Below are 22,092 nucleotides of genomic sequence, written 5' to 3'. Positions count from 1 at the left end.
CAGAACACAAGAGTATACCTTGGTGGTAGAATAGTTCAGTTCAAATGACCTGTGGCAAATGAGCCACATTCTTGCCACATACAAAGCATATCAATAGCAGGGAAAGCTCAGTGTGACGAGGAGCCAAGATCAAGAGTGCTTCACTGTTACACTAAAGACATTTCAATGTTTGTAATTGCTGCTCAGGGCAAATAAATGAAAAGTCACTATTTTTGCAGAATGGCATTTTACCATTTTCAATGAAAACAGATATTTATATTGCTGGAAATGTGGAAATTTTGCCTTACATCAATTTTGCAAATATATTTGCTTCTGTAGGGAATGACACAAATCCACACTGAACTATTGCCAATAGCAGATTATTACAGTTTTACAGCCTATTTCTAAATCCTGTCTGGCTGGGTAGCAGCAAAGGCAGGAGATTTTTCTCAGGGGAGGACAAGGAACACTCACTGTGACACACAGCTGGATCTGGGCCTTTTGCTGCCATGCTGTTCACAGGTGTCTTTCTTGGTCTTTCATGCACCTAATCACCCTGGACATGATTTCAGCTAAAGGGCTTTAATCTCCAAGTAAATATTTTGAAAGGACACCTGAGAGGAATTTACCTAGGAAAGATTTTTGGGACATCATAATTCAAATTACTATATTTAAAATATAAAATCTAAAGATGTGGACAAGGCAACAACAGGACAATTTCAGGTAGCTGCTATTTAGGACCATATGCTTCTCTCCATTCATGCATCACAAAAGAGAACATTAGAGATGCAAATACTCTATTGAAAAAAAGGGAGTCTGGGAGGTGATGTGAAAAGGCAGCTAAACATGTTCCTCTACCACAGGGGTCGGCAACCTTTCAGAAGTGGTGTGCCGAGTCTTCATTTATTCACTCTAATTTAAGGTTTCACGTGCCAGTAATACATTTTAACGTTTTTAGAAGATCTCTTTCTACAAGTTTTATAATATATAACTAAACTATTGTTGTATGTAAAGTAAATAAGGTTTTTAAAATGTTTAAGAAGCTTCATTTAAAATTAAATTAAAATGCAGATCTTATCAGCTTAGTGTGGATCCTGGCCCTTGCTTTTCTTGCTGAGTTTTTCAATGTCTGGCATGTATTTGGATACTTTAAGCTGCACACAGGCTTTTAAAGAGTGATCAGTTGTTAACCGGCTCCGAGAGGGACAGAGGACAGATTTCATGTGTGAAAATACCTGTTCACACAGGCATGTGCATCCAAATGCTGAAAGCACTGCAAATGCAATTTTTTTTCAAACAGTTAAATTTCACTGGCAGGGACGTCCAGCAGGTCAGAATAGAAGCCCCATGATCTCTCTCGGTAGCTTCAAGTGCACGCCGCAGATCTCCAAACTTTGATGCCCACAATTCTGAGCTTTTTAACTGAATGAGCTGCATTTCAAAATCTTCAACACCCATCCACTGAAATGCAGGCAAATCCAAGTCGCTTTTGTTGAACTTTTCAGGTTTAATTAGAAAAGAAAGCATTGGGCCAAATCGCTGGAAATCTTGAAATCTGTCAGAAAATTCTGATTCCAGTTCTTGCATGTACTTTCCAATCTCACTGACACTGACAGTGCAATGTGTTGATAGCTCTTTTATGTGTTGGAAGTAGCGGAAAGTCGAAGTTGGAATATCCCGAGAAAAAACTGCTAGTTTTACAACAAATGCCTTCCAGGCTTCATAAAGATCCAGAACCATTTCCCTGCACCCTGGAGACAGAGGTTGAGTTCGTTTAGGTGAGCGGTGATGTCAGTTAGAAACATGAGCTTACACAGACATTTGTCATCATCCAGTTTGGGGTAGTTGTGTCCTTTTTCCGACAAAAAGGCCTTGATTGCATCAAAACAGTTTACAAAGCACATCAAACCTTGCCATGACTTAGCCACCGAATGTTGCTATGAAGTGGAATGTCGTTATAAGCACTGTCCATCTCTTCTAGCAGTGCTTGAAACTGTCTGTGAGTCAAAGAAGATGGAGCAACAAGGAAATCCACAATTCGCACCACTGTATTCATCACATTAAGCTCTGAATTAGAAATTTTACACACGTTTTCTTGATGGTTGATACAGTGAAATTTGACTGTTGGGCAGCCACTTTGATCTTCAAGTAACTTTACAAATCCCTTCTGTTTTCCAACCATGGCAGGAGCACCATCTGTTGTCACACACAATATTTTTCTGATGTCAACTCCTTATTCTTCAAAATGGTTTACAAAACTTTCCACTATATCTTCCCCCTTTGTTGTGCCATTCAGGGGTTTTAGGCAACAAAGTTCCTCTTGGATTTCATCGGAAGCACAATATCTTGCAACAACTGCCAAATGTGGAACGTCATTTATATCCACGCTCTCATCAACTGCAACGTTAAACACTGCTGTGTCTTTTAATGCAGTCATCTGCTTTTCGTTAATGTTTTCTGCCATTTCTCTTACGCGTCTCTCAACTGTTCTGGCAGAGACAGGCAGTTCTTTTATTCTAGATAAAGATATGATCCTATTTGGCAAATCATTGAACGAAACCTCCGAACTGCTGAGAAACTTTTTATATATTCCCCATCTGTAAACGGCTTTCCGTTTTTTTTGCAATGCACTGTGCAATCTTGTAACTTCCTTCTGTGGCTTGTTTTTTTACTTACACTTAAGCATTTAAAAACACTGCTTTGCTTCTCATATCCTGCTACTGCCTTTTTGATCGATTCAGTCTTGTCTGCTACGTCAAGAAAGGTTTTTTTCATGCTTCGTTTGAAAATGTCGTCGAACACTTGATGTGCGACAAACAATACTTTCACAACAGAAAGCACAAACAGCACAGTCCTTCTTTTGAATAAATCCAGATGTGTCTGTCCAAAAAGGCTGAAATGAATGGACATCTAACTTTGCTTTCTTAGGAGCTGACATTTTGTCAAATGTACCCCTCAACTTACAGTGGAAAAAAAAATTGCGAGAGACAGCACGCACAATGTCAAATGCAGTGCGCTATTCCACGTGGCGTGATAGTGATGTAAGCAGCAAATCATGACTTAAAAATATCCCAGTACAGTGGTGCTGGAACAATTTTTAAGGTGGGGGTGCTGAGCTGTGCCCCCTCTTGTTCCTGTCTGCACCCCTCACTGCCCCAGGCTGGGGCCAGTGGGCCACAGCTGGGGGTGGCTGCAGAGCCCCGGGCCAGCAGCCAGGACCCCAGGCTGGCAGCAGAGCCCCCTGGACTGGTGGCCAGGACCCGGGCAGTGTGAGTGCCACTGAAAATCGGCTCGCATGCTGCCTTTGGCACGCGTGCCATCGGTTGCCTACCCCTGCTATACCACATGGCTCTTTCCCCACAGCCACAGCAATCCCTGATGCACTAGAAGGCATGGCCATAGGAAGGAGTGAAAGGAAGAGCTACTCTGCACAGCAAGTTTACCTTCCCAGTCCATCAGGAAATAGAGTGCTTAAAACACTGTTAGTAGCAGAAATTCCTCTCCTTGCCATGGCTTTCCAATACTATGGATGTGGTGTATGCACTGGGGAAAGGAGGTAGGGCAGGTACATCCCATAGTAATATCATGAACCCACAATGGGACCTGGAAGACTCTGTAGCAGGGTGTTACAAGGCTAGATGTCCATTGGTTTCTCCTATATAGATCCCAGCATTTATACTTTTGTTGACCAGTGCCTCCTTCCCTATTCATTCCATCATTGTCCCTCCCTCCAGGAGTGGAAGATTATTGTTTTTAGATGTACAGCACCAAAATTGTGGAAAGTGCTTGATGTACAAATGTGATGGGGGCAGATTTGAACCCTGTATCTCTCTAGCCTTTTCATGCCTTTTTAAGGCAGGAAGGGGAGTACATGGGTCTTTGGTAGGGCATCAGGAGAACATTACCATTTGTTACATCACTTGGAATAAATATTCTTATGATGGGAGTCAACAGATGGTGCTGTTACATAAGGACTCAGAAGTTCTTTTTTCTTAGTATGTGAGCTCTGTTCAGTCTTTGAATACATGCTTTTATTGCTTTGTTTTTGTTATGCAGTTCTTTGGTAGAGCTCTGGCAAGAAGCAAGGGAGTTAGTCTTTGCCTTACTCTCTAACTAGTGTCAATTCTTAAGGCTGAGTTTTTCCCTGGGAACTGGATATTGGTAATTGGGCTGAGATCCCTGAAAGAGGGGATTGCCTGTGTGCTGTTTGTGACCACCTATGGTTAAGGACTGGGGCATACAGTGAAAAATAAGCAAGTTGCATACCCAAGAACATATCCAGACTTCATGTCATTGATTTTTTTTCTCCACTAGGAAGCTAACCTGCAAGGCCCTGACATCTGTTACCATTCAGCACAGGGACAACAATATAATTGAAAATGAGCCCATAAAATGCCAGGAAGCCATAAAATGGAGCTTGCCTTCACCTTCTGGGCTTCTGAAAAACACAGAAGACCTTGAATTACAGCATTTCCTTCCTCATCTATGCCTTTACTTGTCATTGTGCCAGGTCTTAAGTTGTGTCTGTACTTAGCAGCTGCAAAGCCACAGTAAGTGGAACTGACAAGAAGAATACCCATTATGGGAAGACTGCATTCTGGTGTGGTCCTGGATTTTGACTTAGGGCACTAAACTATCTCCATGGATGCAGCCACATTTGTAGTAAGTGAGGCTCTTTGCTCATTTGCTGGAGGGACTCTGATTTGGACATGTGAAAAGCAAAGCCCAAGCAGTTACCGTCACCTGTATGCTCTGCTGGCCAGAATGGCCACTCCTAGGGGATGGGTTGGGTAAGGGACTAAAATAAATAATGAACATTGCACCTTACTCTGCCCAAGTGTCCATTAGCATTTAATTGTATTTGTAGTTAATTATTGTTAACATCTGATTATAATTGTTTCAGTGGAAAAATTTACATTGAATAATACAGGAGAGAGGACTGAGCCTTGTGGTTTTCCACAGTAAGAGGGCTTTGGTGGTGGAGGGATAACTGCCTATGAGGAAGGCTCTGAGTCATTTAAGAATGTCTCTTCACTCATCAATTTCTTAGGCAGGTCTTACTTTAGCATTTGATACCATCAATCACCATAGAGAGGTCCAGTAAGGTGAGTAGGGAGGGATAGCTCAATGGTTTGAGCATTGGCCTGCTAAACCCAGCTTGCGGGGGCCACTTACTGATCTGGAGCAAAATCAGTACTTTGTCCTGCTAGTGAAGGCAGGGGGCTGACTCAATGACATTTTGGGGTCCCTTCCAGTTCTATGAGATAGGTATATCTCCATATATTTAGTATGGACTTACTTCCCTTATTTATAGTCATGAGGACATCAACACATGCTGGATCAGTACAGGATCTCTAACAGAAGCCTGATTGTGGGGAGTCAAGGACACTGGCAGATGGTATTGGAGACTGTGTGTGGTTTTTTTTTTTTTTTTTTTTTTAAATAGTTGCTTAATTACCTTGCTTAGAAATGGGGGGTAAGATGCTGGGCAGTCATTTTTTTGAGGTCTCTAGTGTTGATAAATAGTTTGATTAACATTGATTACACCTAGTGCCTGTTTTTTGGAGTGGTAATAGATTCCCCTAATCAAAGAAGGTGTTGAAAGCCTGTGTTGGGGTCTGTGGAAGACCAGTGCCAGCAACCGGGATGTGGGCTGTTTGGCCTGGTATTTAGGAACCAGAGACCATTTGGCATGTCAGGAGCCAGGTGTCAGAAAAAGGTCAGTCAGGAAACAGCTGCCAAAGCCGAGAGTGAGTGTTTGGTTGGAAGCCAAAGAGCCATAGCCTAGGTCAGAGCCAGAGCAGCCAGAAACCAGGACAATAGGGATTGGAATGAATCTGAGGGCAGAAGTTGTGAACAGGGCAGAGTCAAAGTCAGGAACCAGGGATGAGGTCAGGAGTCAGGTAGGAGACAGCAGGGGCTCTAGCAGCAGCAAGTCCAGATCCACCTTGTTTCATGGACAACTTCCTGTCTCCTTAAATAGTGTACTGACCCAATCAGGTCCCTGTGGGTGGTATCTTAGGCAGAGTGTAAGGCCTTAGGCCTTTCAAATCTCTAGCCACTAGCAGAACTGTCAGGGGGTAGTGTGGATGTGATAGCAGTCCCGGGATTCAGGAGCTGCAGACTCTCAAGCTCTGTTAACAGAGGTCAGGTGAGCTGTATTCCCTTTTATTAACCAGGAAGGGCTGGGGTCAAGCGTCACAGGCAGAAGCCCTGATTGCCATCAGGGCTTCCAGGACTACATTTTGTGTGAATGGGCTCCCATTGTAATCCCATTGAGTAAGTAAGGATGTGCTCTTCTTTAAGATCCAAGATTTCTCTGGCTGAAGAAATGGTGTTTTACTAAATGTGCCTCTCACTACGATTGGAAAGCTTAATCCCTAATACAGTATGGATTGCTTTAGAGATGTAACTTTCCAATAACCAAAAGCTTCCCAGCTATATAATTCCTATACATGCTGTAAAGTTGTTTCCTTGGCACAATTTAAATAAACTGACCCAAATTTGTTCCTTAAATATTTTTAACACCTTAACTTAAAGTTCCATTAGTAAATGGCCTATTAATTGCTGTTAAATGATTACCAGATGGCGTCATGCTCTTTCATAACTTATTACATATAATCTTATAACAGCACACATTATAAATACATTAAATTCTGAACAAATAATGCTATTACAAGCTGTTGCAAATAGCATGTAATCGTGGCAAATATTGTTTAAATAACATAAATGCCTGTTTCATATCTGCTTTCGGTATATTCAAAAGTGTGTTATAAAATGCCAGGCACTTTGAGAAATAAATCAGTAAATCATTATAATTATAAACGTATATTTAAATGAATCCTTAGTCCATGTTCTTTTGTGTTGCTCCAAAATGTGGCAGACAAATTTCTATTGGACTAAGCTGGGAATTATACTGTGGTCATAATCCTTAATATTGTTTCTTTAATTGAACTGAAGTTGATTCAAGTTTGTAACTTTGTTCTAGGAGGTAAAAATACATATTATTAAGTTGAGACAAATTGTTTATTAGAAATGAGACCAGATGTAAAGACACCAAGCATGAAAAAGGCTGCTGGGTTCCTGCCTATGGCTGATCTGGGTTGGGTTAAAAGTGTTAAGAGGAAGCAGGTGTAGAGGAGGTTGTCATAGTGGGAGAGAGTATGTGCTCTCTACTCCTAGCTTGATGAAGCTGGAAAGGCCTCTGTTTGAATTGCTTTGTTCTGGTTTGGAATTTGTATTTTTGAAAATAAAGCAAGCCCCAAGGAAGAGAATTTGAAGGGACCTGAATCTGGGACTCAATTTTGTCTTCGCTTGCTGATCAGTGTCCACTCTCGCTTACAAGGAAAATTTAAAAATCTTTGTTTTTGACTAAGGTGGGTAGGTTTCACATTCAGTGGAAGGCTTGTAAATCACTCTTTAATGTTCTATGTAATATTGCTAGAGCTGAACCAATTTACTGATGAAGTTCTTTTTGTTTGCCATTGTGTAGTAGTGAATCCAGATGGTTTAAAATGAATAGCCTTCATATCAAATCTTCTGCGTGCCTACTGAAAATAGGTGCTTTTTAAAAGGTGCTTTTGTTACTGAAATGTAAGGGTGGACACAGTAGGGCCATAAAATTGGGATATGCACTGTAAGTGAATATGCCCTCATGCCAAAAGATGACAGCCAACTTCTTTCACTATTGACATAGCTCTACCTTGGTGCTTCATACTATGTTTTTTGCATACAGTCTGACCTAATGAAACATGTTTCTGCTATTCTAAATACAACTGCTCTGCTCCTAAGGGTCTATGGAAATTGATGGAATACCTGTATTTGGCAAGAGTCAGAGTTAAAGTTCAAGGGTTTGGTTCTGATCTCACGTACACTGGTGTAACAGTGGAGTGATTCTTGATTTGTACTAGTGTCACTTGGATCAGAATTAAGCATTATGGGTGGGATTTTCAGAAGTGCTCTGCATAGGTTTCACTCTCCCAGAGAAGTCAAGGGGAGCGGAGCTAAAACAACATTGAGCATTTCTGAAAAATCCCACCCTGTATCTGCCAACCTAAATACTGACCTTATTTACAACCCCACAACCTCATTGAAGTCAGTAGAATGGCAGGCAGCTATCAGAAATAGGAGAGAGAAACTGTATGATTCCTTAAGGCAGTGGTTCCTAACCCTTTTCATTAGAGCGTCTTTTGAAGTGGATTGATGGATGGATGCTGTCCCCTTTCCCATCTTGTTTCTTTCATGCCCTACACCAGCACATTCTCATATTTTCCTGTTTCCTTTCTCCTGTCCTTTGCTTTTTTCTCTGTTCTTTTTCCTTTTCTCTTTTTTTTATTTTTTTTCATCTTTTGCTTTCCATATCTTGCCCTTGCCTTGATAGCTCCTATTTGCCATTTACCAGAAAACTACAAGGGGCTCAGTATGGGCAGGGAGCATCTATTGGTGGTATGCACTCTTGAAATGTGGCTGGGAGCGGTGTAAACAGAAAATAACTTAGAAGCTTGGGCTAAAAGCCCTTTAGAGCCTCAGCCTTGTCCACATCTGCTGCCGTATGCATTAAAAGTGGCCACAAGTGTGGGGAGGGAAGGAACAGTGGTTTTCAAAGATCTATCTAACATTTTATCCACATTCCTACATTTTTTCTTGGGGAGTTGGATGGATACAAAGTAATGTAACTTTCTCTATACCCACTGTTCCTCTCTTTGGGTCTGGTACCATTCTAGTACAGTCAGCTCAACAGGTTGGGTAACACTGCCTTGGGAACTTTCCTCTTCCTGTGGGTCTGTATGGACCTAGTTTCAGTCCTCTTAAATGAAGAAAAATTCTTTAAAAATCCTGTTGAGATTTCTGCTGAATTAGTTGGCCTGGCATGGAGCTGACTCCTATAAAATGCCTGGAAAGGCATCAAAAATCTTTGTTCTTTGAGAGGGGCAAATTCATACCGTATCATTGACAACATTTCAGTCTTACAGTCCAAACTCTGTAGTTAGATACATGATACACATTGCTGTGTGTCTTGAAATAGCCACTCTGAATGCATGTGTGGTCAGGTAAAGGATGGGATTTTTGATTGTGTGGTTGTGGAAATGTACACCAACAAACATGTGTTTCTAATCAGGCTTTGACAAAAGTTGGAAGTTTCATACAGTTTGTTACGTAGCTTAGGTGCTATATACTTACAGTGATCTCTTTGTATGGAGATTATTAGTTTACTTAATTCTAGAACAAATATGATGTAAATGCAGATCCTCTTATTAAGAATTTATGAGGCACATGCCTTCTATATTTGGAGGCCTCTCTTCTCCCAGAAGATGTCATGCTTTGAAACATGTGCGCAGTGTAATTGCTAATATTTACAAGAGTGGTTACAGATGTATGTATTAAAGTAGAAGTCTTGATAATTGAAGACATACTAAGGGCTAGCTTGTGTCATAAGACCCAGCTCATAGTAGGGGGTCGTGCAACAATGCTGAAGGAGACACAATTCCCTCCTTTGCACTATGGAGTAGTAACTTTGTTGTTTGGCCTGCAGCTGCTGTAAATTAATATCACCTATGCTGCCCCCTGCACAGGTTCAGCAGCATGAGCCAGTGTGATAGGGGGCAGAGCTAAGGCCCCACCTATTCCTCATCCCTTGCCTCCCACCTGCTCCAATGGGGAATAAATGATTATTTCTGTTTGCCCAGACCATGCAAAAGATTATTCGTTCATGTCTTATATCTTGGTGAAGCTTTAGCATTAGCTTCAAAGGTGCTTAAGTTACCAGTTTAATGCTGAGAGAAGGCATCAGATAGGAAGCAGAAAAATATATAAACCAGAGTTTTTTTTCTTCTTTAATGTAATGTGTAAAAGTGGCTCAGTGAATAGTTGTTGGGAAGAATGCTGTCCTTAAACTGAAACAGGTAAGAGAGTGGGCTACTTCTAATAACAGAGTAGAAGAGGTTTAAATACCTGTCCCAGTAAAAGAGAGCTATTATTTTAGGGTGTCTTATTTATAAATCAAGCTTGTGTAAGAAGTATAAAGTCATTTGTATTAGAAAGAATACCAAACCCTGCATGCTTATGTAACCCACACACCTCCTGGGTGTGGTGTTCTGTCCCCTCTAGTGGCACCAAGACCACTTAAAGAGTAAAGAGTCTGCTCTACAGCATTAACTTAGGGCCATGTGGCTTTGCTCATGCAGTAGAGGCTCATGCATTTAGCTCCAGAGGTCCCAGGTTCAATCCTGCCCACCGATGACCGGGGTCTGTTGGTGTTACACGTATGATAGTCCTACTGAAGGCCCTGGGACAATTCACGAGTAAGGCCAGCAGGATTTTGGTCTTACCGAGTGTGGCTGTGTTGATTTTGAGTTCATAAATTCAGTTGGTAGTGTTCTTTTTATTTAAAAAAGTTTTAATGGCATCAACACAAGCAGATATACCCACTGCTGACCTTAATAAAACACACTAGGAGACTGCAAACTATGTCTTCCTTTGGGAAAACTACACATTTTTTCCTCCTGAAATAATTTCATTACCTTTTTCTATGGAAACCTTGAGGAAAAAGAATGAGATTCTGACTCAGAAGAGTTTGCATGTTTGTGTGATTCCACTTCCCATGATAATTTTAAAACAAACGTTCTGCTTTCCATTTTAGGATAGTTGATTACTCGATGTGCTATGGAGTCTAGCTGAGAACACTTGGCTTTGCTTTGGCCTAGAGTGATGGCATCCAGCCTGTTTCAATGATGAATGTGTAGAACATTCAGCTTTGTAATACTCCAGTCTCCAAGGAGCAGTCTTTCCATATCTGACATTTATAAAGGACACCTGTGCAGTGTCTGACTGTTACACAAATCTACACATTTATCATCTCTATCTGCATCTAGCTGTGCAACACAATTATAGCAATAAAAAAAGCAGTTCTCTCATTAGAAATACAAGAGTTTCAAGGTTTTGGCTTTTAGTCCCTGGAACATCTGTTGCACAGCACGAACTTTTGGTCAATGTCTAAATATCTTCATTTAATTTACTGAAATAGACTGTCTCAAAGTTAGGGTGTTTTTTTTTTTTTTTTTTTTTTTTGCCCCCTTAGTGAAAGGTGAAAATAAGAAGTGCAAAAATGTCACATAAGCTAAAGCTGGCAAAATAAAATAAAATAAAATTCCTGGAATGCTTTGCAAATTTTGCTGTATAGAAAAAGCAGTTTTATTTATATTTATTCATTTAACCAAATCAAACACGGAGAGTCACTAAGGTGGTGGTTCTGTGTGTTTGAGTGAGAGAATAATGGATCAAAGATCAAAGTTAACTGACAGAATCCTAACATTTCTTGATGCTTAGGAAGACCTGTATTATATATACGCATTTTATAAAATATGCACCCGGGCTAAGTCTCTAGGCCAGGGGTTGGCAACCTTTCAGAAGTGGTGTGCCGAGTCTTCATTTATTCACTCTAATTTAAGGTTTCGCATGCCAGTAATACATTTTAATGTTTTTAGAAGGTCTTTCTATAAGTCTATAATATATATATATAACTAAACTACTGTTGTATGTAAAGTAAGCAAGGTTTTAAAAATGTTTAAGAAGCTTCATTTAAAATAAATGCAGAGCCCCCCGGACCACTGGCCAGAACCCAGGCAGTGTGAGTGCCACTGAAAATCAGCTCGCGTGCCGCCTTTGGCACGCGTGCCATAGGTTGCTTACCCCTGCTCTAGGCAGATGTCCTAATTTTTGTACATCAGGTGACTTTTTAAACCAATGTGTCAAAAAATAGATAAATCACAAGACTTCTCTGGTTCCCTACAATTTCTTCAGCTATGCTTGGTCCACTTCTCCTACTCCATTGATATAAGTACTAAAGCAAACACTACTTCAATGTCAAGGTTGTATGCTTAAAATCACAAAATGTCAGGAATTGTAAAAAATAAGGTTTTAACAGCAACCGTACCTTATCTCACCCACATTCTATGTCCAGCATATTTTATAGTATAATTCTAAGATGTACAGTAATCCATGAAGCTACATATTTAGGGCTGTGCTAGCCCTTAGTGGATGCACAACAGTGGGCAAATGGTTGAAAATTGTTCTCTCTCCATTTGGATCCCTGATATGGTGATAGCCATAGTTACTGTTGGGCTAGTGCTGCTGATACTAGCCACCCCAAAGTGGGTGGAATGGGTACAGGTCCCATCTCCTGCACTGGCCAAGAGAACTTGACTGGTGTGGTGAGGAGCACATACTGCTCCCTGGTTAAGAAGGTAGTGCTTTCACTTTAGCATACGTTCCCACCCCTCAACCCCTACAAGAATTCTGGTTGAGTCCGTACATTGATTCAACACAGGCCTGCTATAGCAGCCACAGTCAGGACCCCGGTGGAGCAACAAACAAAAATGAAAGTTGCTCTCCCTAGCAGAATCCCTGAAGAGGGCAGATGGTGTTTGTACCATCAGCTACCTCCTCTTAGAATGCCTGGACTTGGACTTTCGCTGAAGCAGAGATGTCTTATGTAAGGCAGAGTGATTCTGTCCCAGAGTCTTCAAAGGGTTAAAATTTGAGCTGGACTAAATATCTTTACATGTTGGGGTCTGAGCTGGGAAGAGGGAATTAAGATCCATATCTCTCTGAGCTGGCTTAAACAGTGTTGTGTACTGTGTGGTTTTTTTTTTTTTTTAAATTATATATTCAGATGCATTGGGTGCTCACTGGTAGAAGGTTCTAGTTGCAGAGATACCCAAAGGAGTTCGTATCCACCTGAGCCACAGCATGCATGCTGTTTAAATCCTAACTCACTATCAGTAGGAATAAACATACTTATCAGTGTCTTTAGTGATCCTACTGGAGTTCCTGAGCTCTGGGGACTTTAGCACATGTACAGGCACCATCCTTAGGCTATTCAGCCATGTTAGAGAAGAAAATAATGTCCCTGTGATTTTTGGTTCTGAGCTGGATCCAAAACAAGAAGAGGGAGCCTTTTTTTAGTTAAAGTTCAGATGTGGCAAAATGGCAGGAATCCCCTGAGAACTGTCAGTCTTGAAAAGATTTTAGGCCAAAGAATGGCTCAGGAAATTTTGGTCTCTACTAAACAGAACTGAGAGAAAATAACTACCGGTACTTCACAAATAATGAGAGACAGATAAGCTGTTGAATTTTCCCACCTAAATTAATTGAACTGCTTTACCAAAGAGGGAATGGAGGAGAGAGACTGTAGGAATTTCACAGTTTTGCCACCGTGAGATATTGCTTCAGAACAATAACATCCCATACACAAGACAGAAAGAGAGTGAATCACTGACATTACAAATTTAGGGACCAAATTCTGCACTGAGTTCCACTAGCGTAAATCGAAAATAATTATATTAACTTCAGTAGAGATACTAAGGAATTCTGGTGTGAGAGAAGAATTTGACTTTAAAAAGTAATGCAGATAATACTGGGGTTACTAATCTTAATCCTACTCTGCAGCATAGGAGCTCTGGCGGTCACTTACTACCATTCATATAGTTATGGCTTTTTCCTGCAGATTTCAAAGCTTCACTGGGTACTACACAGAGGTGAAAGTAAGCCGGTATGGTCCGGTACGGCGTACCGGCAAGAGCCAGTACGCCGTGCTGGACTGCATCCGCTTCTGTGGCCGGGATTAAAAGGGCTCTGGGCTCCCCGCAGCGGCTTGACTTAGTTGGGAATTGGTCCTGCTTTGAGCAGGGGGTTGGACTAGATGACCTCCTGAGGTCCCTTCCAACCCTGATATTCTATGATTCTATGAAATCCCGCCCGCAGCTCCGGCAGCAGGGCTGGGGCCGGGATTTAAAGGGCTCGGAGCTCCTCGCCGCTGTGGAGAGCCCAGAGCCCTTTAAATCCTGCCCGCAGCTTCAGCGGCCGGTCTGGGGCTGGGATTTAAAGGGCTCAGAGCTCCCCGCAGCCACGGGAGCTCCGGGCCCTTTAAATCCCGGCTGGAGCAGCGGTGGGGATTTAAAGGGCCTGGAGCTCCGCAGCGGCCGGAGCCCCGGGCCCTTTAATTTGCCCATGAGCCCCAAGGGCTCCCAGCCACCTCTGCAGCTGGGAGCCCTGGGTTGATTTAAAGGCCCTGGGGTTCCCAGCCACAGCCGGTGCCCCACGGCCTTTAAAGCTTGAAAGGCCCCGCCTCTTCCGGTTGAGGCCATGCCTTTTCCGGATGCGGCCACGCCCCCCCAGGACTCTGGCAGTATCGGTAAGTCCTGTAAGTTACTTTCACCCCTGGTACTACGACATTTTAAGTTGTACTGCTTCTAAATTACAACTTGGGTCATTATTTATCTTCCCAGTTTCCATTGCCGTCTGTCAGCACTCCTTTCATTGCTTCCCTGGCCACGCTGATGATGTGGCAGTAAACGTGTTTTAATTCTTCACCATTCTTTGCACTGATATCACTGTAACAGGCTTGGCAGGAGAATTTGGAGCATTGTCAGAATGAATGAATAAAACTGCTCTCTTACCTTGGCCAACATTTATGGTGAAAGGATATAGGTGTCCATGGAGGGGTCTGTGTGCCGATACAGGAGCTGGCTGTAGTCTGCAAGAAATATTAAGCTCCTGTTTGCCTTTTTCTTGCTATAACTCTAGGTTAGTGAAAGGAGCTGCCACACTTTTGTCTCATACTGGTCAATCATATTTCATTCATTGAAGTCAGCAGGAGCTGCGGAGTGCTCTGAAAATCAGATCATTTTTACGTGCCCAAATATGGATGTAGGTGCCCAGCTTTACACACTCAAGTTTGAACATTTTGTTCCAATTTTTAAGGTACTGATTCTCCGAAGTGCTGAGCATCTTGCAATGTGTGCCTAGCTCCTTTCAGGATTGGGCCCTCGGTCTTGTGTAGGATGCATATATTTAACATAAGACGAGAGGATTATTCTACAGTGTTTAGTTTTCTCATTTTCATGCCTAATTTTAACACCTTTTGTCCTCACTTTGCATTGTATGACTTCAAATATTTGACTCTATCAGTATCTGTTCTACTTTTGTGATCTCACTGGTTCATCTTTTTCAATTAACTGATTATTTAAAAAAAAAATAGAAATTGATATTGCATAATATAGATTAACCTTTTTTTAACTGAAAATGGGTTTAAACAGAGAATTATTGTAATAGTTCTAATGGGCGTTAGCAAATAAGTTTCTCACATATCCATAGGAGAATAGACAACATTATGTCTGAAATGAATAGCAGTATTACCAGCACTAGCAATTGAATATTTACCTTCCATACTGACACTGCTGCTCTTTTTATTCATCTATTTAGGGCAAGATAGTAACTTGAGAGGTGAAGAGGTGCTGGGCTTTGCAAAAAATTAGACAAATACATAGCAAAAGGAGATGCTGTTGCCCACTTCCGGACTGCCGGGCCCCGGTAATTTGTACCGGCTTTGCCCCCCGCCCCTCGTCGGCCCTGTCTACAGTATATAGTGAAGTGGTTGCTGGTGTGAGCAATAATAGCATGGGAAATATAACAAGAGAACATGAGTAAATCTTCACTCACTTTGCAACCAGATGCTAAATACTGGCCTGCACCCATGTACAACTGATTTAATGTTATATTTATTTATACATTCTCTTCTCAGACTTACTCCCTTTTTATAGCCTAGTACTTCCTTCTCTGTCTGTATTGACAAACCACTATGACATCTGTGGTGGAGGACTGGAGCCTGTAGAGATACAATACATAGCTTCAGGCTTTCTGCCAAGCAGGATCACTATTACAGTTACTTCCAGTCAGTGGTTCAGGTTTCCCCCCTCCAAAGGTAATTGCCGGAAGAGTAAACTCCCTGCCATGTGGCACATAAAGACATACATAGAAACTTACTGTGACAGCAGAGCCAGTAACAAACATTCACTGCACTCCAGAGTAATACAGTAGCTTCTATATCCCATGTCTTCCAACCTGCAGGCTAAGTATGGTAAATATTTCTGATATAAAATTTCCTCCTTAGAAACTAAAATTTTGGAACTCCCTTGTGCTATTTACTTGGCAAGTTTTTTATTAGGGTAAAAAGAGGGTTGCAAATGTTTATGAAAGATCCATGTTTCATCATTTGCTTGGCAGGACTGTTTGTCAACACACAGCAGGAACTGAAACTTTCCTGTTAAATGGAAGTCACTGGGATTTTTGTAACAACACAACACAGAACGCATTAGAAATTAATCAAATACTGAATCTGTTCTCAGTCAGGGGCTAGACTGTGAGGAACAGGCCAAGAACCCAAGACTCCCTACTCTCCTCAGCAACTATATGCTGCCTTTGGAGAGAGATGGCTTCTCATTGTATGCAACTGTATCTCTCTCTCTTGAAGAACATTATCACCAGGATCCAAGTCGTGTTAGTTAGGAACTGGCTGAGAATAAATCCTAGCAAAACTGTAATTATGCTGAATGGTTTGGTCCAGTGTGAGGGGAAAGCAGCATTTTGCTAGGCCCCCTGGCCTTCCAAACTTTGATGGAGGATTGCTTCAAATGACCAGTATTCCTGAATACTGAAAATATATTGATGAACATACATTAATATACTGATGCTCTAAACTGGGAACAGGAAAAACAATGCCTGTTCGTCTGAAAGGATTAAATCTCCATACTAGCTGAGTTCTGGGGCGGTCCCTGAAGTGAGATTACCAGTGATGTTATATTGAAGGATTCTATTAAAAATGAGCTTTAGTGACTGAAATTTCAGTAGAATGTAGGTTATATTTCAGGTGAAATTTTCACCAAGTGGGAACAATTGATGTATTTTATAAACACACACCATTATATAAGTGGTTTATTGGCTTTGGGGGAAATTTTGGCTCCACTGAAGTCAATGGCAAAACTTCCATTGACTTCAATGGGGCCAGGATTTCACCCTTTATATTTCTGCTTAGAGCTTTTTTCCTCTTTTAAAGACCTCACATAGAAATCACAGCCTTTGTCCTTTCATTCTTACCCAATTATTTGTTATGATAACCGCTAGCTTTGCTTCTTGGCCTTTTTAGCTAATTTTTCACACACCTCATACTATAGAGCTAGACACAGAGCTATTATTAAGATGGCCTCAATATCCCAAAGCTGTGCTTCTCAGTAACCCAACAAGCCTTGTGTATCTAATGCTCGCTTGATTTTATAGTGGCTTCAGATGAATTGGGATCAGAAATAACTTATGATGGCTTAGGTTCAAATGAAATTATTTCTCTCTGGTGCAAGTCACCTACAGTACATATATAGTCAATTAAATTAGCAGTAAATACAGTTTAATAATCTAGTTAGCCTGCTGCAACATATACCTAAAGCTGTGCACAACTTTCCAAATGTCACTATGAGTTAGAATAATTACTGCTGTTTAAAAGTAAAGGCAAAAACAAATCTCAGTTCTACTTAGCAATGTGGAATGGTCTCTCCATGAAAGGACAATGATACTGTGGTGACAGGCCATCTAAACGTACCGTAGTCAAATAGGGAAGTTCAGTAGGAAATGGGTGCCTACCTCCTTAAGGCACCTTTGAAAATCCCAGCTGTAATTTTTCAGTTTTCCATTTTTGTTTCAAATAATTTTATAGAAAGCATATCTGCATAGTATTTTCTTTATAGTATTGCAGATTAATATTTTAATTGGCTTCAGTAAATCATAACTAGCATGTTTATAGTTCTTTTCATCTGATCTCAAAGTGCAAAACAATATCATTCCTAGTGCAATACAAAGAAACTTATTGCAGAGCTGAAGATAATATAATGACTTTCAAATATCACACCCTTACTGGGATTAGTTGCTTCTCTTATTTAATTCTGGTTCTCTTATTTTAAATACAAATGTAGCTCTCTTGGTAATTTCTGTACAAAGTCAGAATGGGGGGAGGGATAGCTCAGTGGTTTGAGCATTGGCCTGCTAAATCCAGGGTTGTGAATTCAATCCTTGAGGGGGCCATTTAGGGATCAAGGGCAAAAATCTGTCAGGGATGGTACTCGGTCCTGTTGTGAAGGCAGGGGACTGGACTCAATGACCTTTCAAGGTGCCTTCCAGCTCTATGAGATAGATGACTTTTTTTTAATTATATGGAGATATACCTACTTGGCATGTTGAAATGACCCAAAATTGTTAACTGAATGTGAGTAAAGAGAATCATGTTTAAGATCTAATACCATATTAGCAGCAGAACAACAGTGAAATAAAACAAAACCTTGCTATGCCCAAACTTCAGATGTCTCATGGCTCTTTTTTCCATTCATATAATTGCAACAAACTGTATTGTCAGTTCATAATACTTGCAAAGCTCAAGAGATACTCCTGTTACCAGCACTCCAGTAGGGCATAGGAGTGAGTTTACACACAAGAGAAATTTGAGTGTAGAAGACAAGTTAGAAATTTTCTCTTCAGTAAATTTAAAGAGGGAAATTAAGTTGCATTATAATCCTGTGCCAGTAGAGTAGTTTTGCCACTCCATCACCACCCCTATTTGGAGAACATTCAGCTATACTCAAAGACTCAGCTTTGTTTTTACTTGATTCTGAGACCAGTTTAATCATGCAGCATGAGCACAATGCGATGGATTGGCCATTTCATTTCTGCCTAGCCTGAGAGAGGCCAGTAAAGGAGAGAGACCTGATAAAGGCCAACCAGATGACATCCCAGACCAGGGTCCAGAGCAGCAGCTGTTGTAGCTGACCTATCAGCCCAGAGCATCTGTCTGTGACTGGCCAGCTGCCTTTTTTTAATTATTATTATAATATACCTATCTCATAGAGCTGGACGGGACCTTGAAAGGTCATTGAGTCCAGTCACCTGCCTTCACAGCAGGACCAAGTACCATCCCTGACAGATTTTTGCCCCAGATCCTTAAATGGCTCCCTCAAGGATTGAACTCGCAACCCTGAGTTTAGCAGGCCAATGCTCAAACCAAGGACCTATCCCTCCCTCCCTCCCCTTGTATCCTGAGAACATCAGCAAAAATACTGCTGTATATCTCCCACCTTTAAGATCCTCTCTCTTCTTTCCCCTTGTGTGTGTCTGTCTGTCTGTCTTGTCAAACCCAGGACTCACTGAAGTATTTTTTAAATGTTGGAATGCTCATTCCTACATACAGTGGGTTGCAGTAAACAAGCCTGGAGATCACAAAGGTGCATGGATCATTGTCACCAGGTCTGTCTGTCTGATAAGATGTGGCACATTCTCTTAGCAATGGCCTTAGATAACTAGTTATCTGAGCATCCCACACCAGTGATGAGTGCATGGGGGACCCAAAGGCTGATGACTAAGTTGACAGTCTCAGAGCAGACAACTTTGATGGAGGATGATACAATGGTGGTTGCTATATTTTCAAAATGTTTCCCTCTTCCTACAGACATCCCCGCTGTCTTCTCTAGGTTCGTCTTCAGCCACCTGTCTTTCATTAGACGGAGGGAAAGCTGGAAGATGGTGCTGCCTGCATCTGAGGAAAAAGAGAGAGATGTCCTGCGGGATCACGGGAACTGAAAATTTCCTCAAACTGCTTAATGTAGGTGATTACAAAAGATGAGAGAGACAGTTGAGAACTGAGCCATAAGGAACTCCACAGGCGAACACCTAGCACCACTAGAAATCAATCTACCCCACTCTGCACTAACTGAAGTTCTTGAGTGGCCATCAGAGGCAGCCTCATGTTGAATTAATCCAACACGGAGGTTACAAACTCATGGATAGTTGTGCTGACCGCAGCATCAGAAAGAAATGGTTGAAACCTGACAAAAGGCAGATGGGAAAAGGTGCTGATGTCCACAGTTCCTACCTAAGAGTATTTGAACAGCCGGGGGTTCAGACTGAACTTCTTTGAAAGATGGTGTATATTCCATCTGGAACTGTAGATGTTTCCCATTAGCTCCCAACATCACCTCTGTTATATTTGGAAGAAACCTCAGCTGGCTCACTTTCATCTGAGACCTTGTCACAGAAAAACACTGGAAAAGCAGAGGAACTATTCCAAGGACTGAACATCAACATGTCAGTCCAAACCAACTCTATATTCCTTAGCTATCCCTCTGTACTATACAGTTAATGAGAGAGTGACATAATGGAGCCCTGGTACACCCTACATCAGAGGACTCTTGGGTGTATGAATAACTGCCCAACACACCTTCTCAGAAAAGAAAGAACAGCTGAAGCAAGATTGCTGAGGATCTAGAAAGTGAGACAAAGTGGAAAATCACAACTGGCCATACTTCAGAATCATAGTCACATACTGACATGTTGATGAATAAAGGCTGCAGTTTGGGCCCTTAATCTTTGCCATGACAGTTGTATAGGATATTACAATTGTGGAACAGATTTTAGTCAGTCTTGTTGCCTATGAATCCAATATCCACTAAAAAGTATAGCTGGTATGTGACTATGATTCTGAAGTATGGCCAGTTGTGATTTTCCACTTTGTCTCACTTTCTAGATCCTCAGCTGGTGTAATAGCTCCATTGACATTAATTGAACATCAATGGAGATCCGCTTAGTTGCTCAGGCTGAGGATTTGGCCCTCTATATTTTTTCAGCACTGCTAGCTAAATCTCATTACTTGCTAAAACCACAAAAACCTCCACCCCCTGCCAAAGATCCACTTTCTGTGAACAAGAGAGTATAAATCTACTAGCTGGTTTCCCCCAGGAAGGAATATCAGTAATTTGTTCCTCTGGGCTCCATAAGTGGTGAGATAGTATTTTGACACATGAAATACAGTAAGTGTAGTTATTCATGCTTTCTTTCTCAAACATTATTTTACTTCATTTATAAAGAGTGCAGAACACAGAATCTCAGCAAGTAAATGGCTGCTGTTTTTCATATATGAAATGTCACTAGAATTTAATGTTTTTTTGGTATATACATCATCATTTGATACCTAAACAGAGGGTACGTTAATTTTTAAGCAGACTAGAGGCTAATGGAGTATCAAATTTGAAGTACCTTATACTGAAGTTTTCTGTCAGTGCTTTGGAAATTGTCTAGTAACATTGTAAGAAGTCAAAGGGAGTTGCATGGGCATATCTCCGAGCAGAATTCTGCCCTAGAAGTTTACCATTTCTCTAGTCTTAACACAATTTATACTCTAGAACAGAACTTTGTGTATACAAAAATGTACAGAACCTTTATCAACTTACCTTATGTGTAAGAACTGTAGACTTCTGGAATCTCTTTCATTCCTGTTTAGATCTTATTTTGTATTTAGTGTTGTGTTAAATTAACTATCACTTCTGGGATAGTATCTAGGAAATGTCACATCATTTAGACTCAGTTAATAAAGAGAAAAGATTCTCTTAGCATATGCAATCCATGTAATCTATGATATTTCTAAAGTGCCTGTCACAGAGTTGTCTAAGCACTGGACTTCAATTTACTTCAGATTTAGCACATCCTTGTTTGATCTTATCATAACTTCCCTCCTCTACACGACATTTTTGCAGCTAACCTGTGAAATATCTTTCCCTTAAAAGTTTTCAGTTAAAAAGATTTTTTAACTTGCTTGACAATATCATTTTCTAACTGATACTGTATTGTAATGAATTCAGAATTGTTAGCTCCACCTGTTGGTAAAAATATAGAGCTGAAAATGGCTCATGCTAATCTGCATAATTCTTAATGTATGATGGGAGAGAATAAGTAATACTCTTTTTGTATTATTTGAATTCAGAGAAACATCACGGATTTTTCAGAACATGAGAATTAACTCATTAATTAAAAAGAATAGAAAATATTTTTTAACAAATTATATCATTTTACAAAAACAAATTAAAGATAAAACTTATTCCATGGTGCCCTTTCATTTTGTTATTAATAAGTAGGAAATAGTCAAAATCAAGATGGAATAAATTCAAATTCCATTGATGTTAATGGGGAAGAAAATCACTGGCTTTTAAAGAATTCCTTTTGTTCAATTATTTTAAAGTTGAATATCCAGAACCAAGAATAACCCAAATTTGACTCTGAGTTGCAGTTTCTGCCTCACTTGGGGCTCAATTCTGCTCCCACTAAAGTCAGTAGCAAAACTATCAGGACCAAACCCTAGATGAGAGAGTGAATGTGTGAGTCTCTGTGTCAAGGGGTGAATTAAGTGTGTTCTGTAGCCAGCTCCCTCTCTCATATGCATATGCATTAACTGTCTTGTAGGTCTGGTTT

This window comes from Emys orbicularis, chromosome 5 (genome assembly GCF_028017835.1).
Source record: "Emys orbicularis isolate rEmyOrb1 chromosome 5, rEmyOrb1.hap1, whole genome shotgun sequence".
Taxonomy (NCBI): domain Eukaryota; kingdom Metazoa; phylum Chordata; order Testudines; family Emydidae; genus Emys; species Emys orbicularis.
The sequence above is the reverse complement of the archived record's forward strand: the minus strand, read 5'-3'. Positions refer to the sequence as shown.